Source organism: Ptychodera flava, chromosome 21 (genome assembly GCF_041260155.1).
Source record: "Ptychodera flava strain L36383 chromosome 21, AS_Pfla_20210202, whole genome shotgun sequence".
Taxonomy (NCBI): Eukaryota; Metazoa; Hemichordata; class Enteropneusta; family Ptychoderidae; genus Ptychodera; species Ptychodera flava.
In genome coordinates, this window is record NC_091948.1 from 21,089,601 (window position 1) to 21,093,914 (window position 4,314).

Genomic DNA, 4,314 nt, shown 5'->3' on the forward strand with positions numbered 1-4,314 from the left:
CATTTTTCATGTGTGAATTGTTTATATTTGTTGTTTCCATGACGGTCGAATGCACCATGGGGATAAATATTCAGACTCCCCAAATTTTTCAAAAATTTTCGGATTTTTTGTCAGTTAGGTAGACTTGGTTCAAGTCTGTGATTTGTGATTGTTTGAGTGGCGTGAACGCAATGATTTGTATTTTGCTTTCATGTGCAACGCGCGCGTGAGTGGAGTGGACATGATGAGTCGGATGAACGCTATACAGGTGAGTTTCACCCGGATGGAAGAAACTAACTCACTATACTGCGCAGACTCAAAGGTAACGCATTCAATCGCTCGGAAAACCTGGCCTGCGCTACCAATTCCGAATAGGTTTGTACGAAATAGGAGAGACACAAGAGAAACTACTATAAAAGATTATATTTTTTTAAAATTCACCGACTTGAACCAAGTCTATCAGTTAGGGCTCATTTTGAAGTTCTTGGAGTAAGAAATCCTTTCATCATCTTAGCTTTGTGGAAATTGAAATTTTAATTTTTCTCCGCATAGTTAGGGATAGCAGCCATTTTGAATACCATATACAGGTATATCGGTTGGTTTATTTGTTTGTCTTGTACGAAATTTGGACAATGACCCCTGATTTTTTTAGTGGTTTGGAATGAGAATGGTTAGAAGTTTCCTTTTGGAAAGTTTGGGTAAAAGTTCTTACACTTTGTAGATGTATTCTACCTTAGCTGTTAACTAGAGATATACCATATTTGTCAGTGTAATTTGACCCAGTACATGGATGTCTATATGAGTTAATATTTGCCTATACTATTGGCCAGGTTTATTTTTGCCTATACTATTGGCCAGGTTTATTTTGCTATGTAAGTATTGATATCTTCCTTATACACCAAATTCCCTGTCATTTCAGATGGGAAGGTGGATTTGGAGCCTGAAATCCCAAAACGGGTGTGTCCCATTATTTAAATTTGAAACCCAACTGAAGAAGAAAACAAACTTTATGAGCAATTCTGTCCCGGATGTAAGTAGAGTATTGGGAAAAAAATGAACAAACCAGAACAAAATTGTGAGACAAAAATAGGATAGTGTGTTGATTTCATTTCTTTTACAACTGAGAAGGTACAGGGCAAGAATCATGTGTATTATTTAAACTAGAATGCGCATGCCAATCAAGTTTGTTATATTGGCATTATTCCAATAAGTTACAGCAAATTCAAACTGCCGAGTTTATGTTTCCCAGGCCACTGACAGAAGATCAACAAAATCGAGGTTTCATGTATTTCAAAGTTCTGTTAATGTGTCAGCTATTGTTATTGAAATTTTTGTTGCTTTCCATACTCCCTGTCCTAGTGATAATGTTCAGATGTCATTGTATTTTTGTGTTGTGTTCACTAATTTATTGTTTTATATATGCTGTAATTTATTAGATACTGTCACCATTACATTGTTTGCATAATATGTAAATATACCCTCTGGCATCAGGTTAATATAGGCTGCACCTCTCAATACGATTTCCCTGCTATGTTTTTTCTCAGAAAAATACAAAATTTGAAATGTGTTTATACCTTTATATTGCAAATATATGCCTTTGTTTCTAACAAACAAATGGTCAAAAACTAGTAAAAGACAAAAGAAAAACGAACGAACAGCGTATAGACTCTGAACTCACTTTTGAGAAAATGAGAGAAAGGAATATTCCTGGCAAGTTAGGAGCATTTGGTCTCCATTTGAATGTTTAGAATTGCGCTAACCGTTCACAGACGTCAGCCAGAGCTTCAAGACTCTTCTCACTGACCGACTACTACAGAGGGTTCCGTCACATGAGTGTTTCTGTGCCAAGAGGCAATTTTAGAAATGTTTACTTAAATTCCAATGTAACATCTGGAACAGTTGCTCCAGGTGCTAATGTCATGTTTTCAAACCCACAACAGTGTGTTGGTTATAGTGGGTAACTAAATTGAATATGAACCTTTCTCTGTGTTTAATTCACTTCAAATCCATGAGTGAAAAAGGGATGAGGGTGGTACTTATTTGTTGGTTTTTTTTTTTTTTTTTTTTTTTTTTTTTTCCCCTTCCTTCCTTCCCATCTTTTCATCCTTGTCTATAGTTTTTTCCCTCTTTCCTTTCCGTGATAAGTTCCAGTATTAGTATAATATTTGTATCATATTGCTGATTTCTCCCAGCCAAAGGTTACTCCTTTGTGCTTTATGGTATGTAATTCAAGTATGGTTGTATCAAAACCTATTATTAACTTAGCATGTTGGAATATTCAAGGTCTTTCTGATAGTAAGATGTCTGACCCTGATTTCCTTGGTAGGGTTATGAAATTTGACATTTTTGGAATTGTTGAATCATGGTCATCTTCTGACCAGTGTATTTCTATTGATGATTACTATTGTTATAATTCTTATAGATCTATGGGTGTTATTGGTCGAAAAACTAGTGGAGGCATTTGTGTATTTATTAAAAACTCCTTACGAGCTGGTGTTAAAATTTTACAAAAGAAACATGATTTTGCTGTTTGGCTAAGATTAGATAAGTCATTTTTTAATATCAGTCATGACGTTTTCATTTGCTTTGTCTACTTTCCTCCCGAAAATTCAAGTTACATGTTACGAATGAAAAAATTGTTACTGATTTTGATCCTTATGAAATGATTGAAAAGGAGTTGCAAACCTATCTTTCTTCTGGTAAAGTCATCATGTTGGGTGACTTCAATGCACGCACAGGTACGTTAGAGGATTTTATTTCTGATCAGCTACCCCAAAATCTGGAAAATGATTGTGATGAATCTGTCTTTGCTAGAAAGAACAGAGATAATTTTGTTAATCCTTATGGCAGGAAGTTAATATCTCTCTGTACAACAAGTAGATTATTAGTTTTAAATGGCCGTGTCAGTGGTGATCTGTTGGGCATGACAACTTGCTATCATAATAATGGTTGTAGCACAGTAGATTATGGTATTGTTATCATGATGTTTTACAGCTGTGTGAATATTTTCACGTAGATTATCCAAGTCATTTATCTGATCACTGTATGATTTCACTCGGTTTTAAGTTACCACATGTTCAATCCAATACACAGTATGACAACCTTCTCAGTGCTTTACCCAACTCTTATATTTGGTCAAATTCAGAACCATTTATTAAGGGATTAAATAATCCAATGGTTAAAAACCACATTAATTTGTTATTAAGTAAGAAATATGATGTTGACATGTGTGGCATTAATTTGTTAGTTGGTGATTTTGTTAAGATCATCCACATGGCATGTAAAAATCTTAAAATGAGAACAAAACAAAAGAAGAGAAAAATCAACAAACCATGGTATGATTACTCGTGTTATGAATTGAAAAGGGAGACTTGTAAGATGGGTAAACTTTTACACAAAAACCCCTATGACCCAGTCATTAGAGGCATATTTTTCCGTTATAAAAAAATGTACACTAAGACTGTAAGACACCGTAAGCGTTCATTTAGAGAAAATATGTTAACAATTATTGCAGATGCTGAAAAGAAAAATCCAAAAAATTTTGGAAGTTAGTTAATACCTGAAAAACAAAAATAACTCTGCTAGTGACAGAATTTCTCCTGATGCTTGGTACAACCACTTTAAATCACTTGCACAGAAAGGTTTACATTCTCAACATTTTGATACCAATTTTCAGGCAAAGGTAAAGAAACAGCTTGCTAATGGTTTTAAGTTTTCTTATAATGCAATTCTTGACTCTGATGTTGCTGCCGGTGAAGTGTCAGCTGCAATCAGATCTCTAAAATCAGGGAAAGCCTGTGGTGATGATGCAATTTTAAATGAAATGATTAAAAGTGGTTCTGCCATTTTGATGCCAGCTTTACTTAAGATTTTCAATACTGTGTTGAGTTCTGAACTTTTTCCTACTGTTGGGCCAAAGGACATATAGTGCCTATCCACAAGTCTGGGTCAGAATATGACCCTACAAATTACAGAGGTATTACTGTTAGTAGTTGTATTGGTAAACTTTTTACTGTGATTCTCAATAACAGAGCAAACAAGTTTATTAACGGGAATAATTTACTTAATTGTGAACAAATAGGTTTTCAAAAAGGTCATCGCACTTCAGATCACATTTTTGTATTGAAATCTCTTATCAATTACTACAAGCACAAGAGTAGATCTAGACATTTATTTACATGCTTTGTTGACCTCCAGAAAGCTTTTGACAGTGTCTGGCATATGGGATTGTTTTATAAGTTATCTAAACAAGGTTTTAGCTGTAAGTTTTTAAATATTATCAAGTCTCTGTATGACAACATTACATCTTGTATCAAGTTACCATCTGGTTTTACT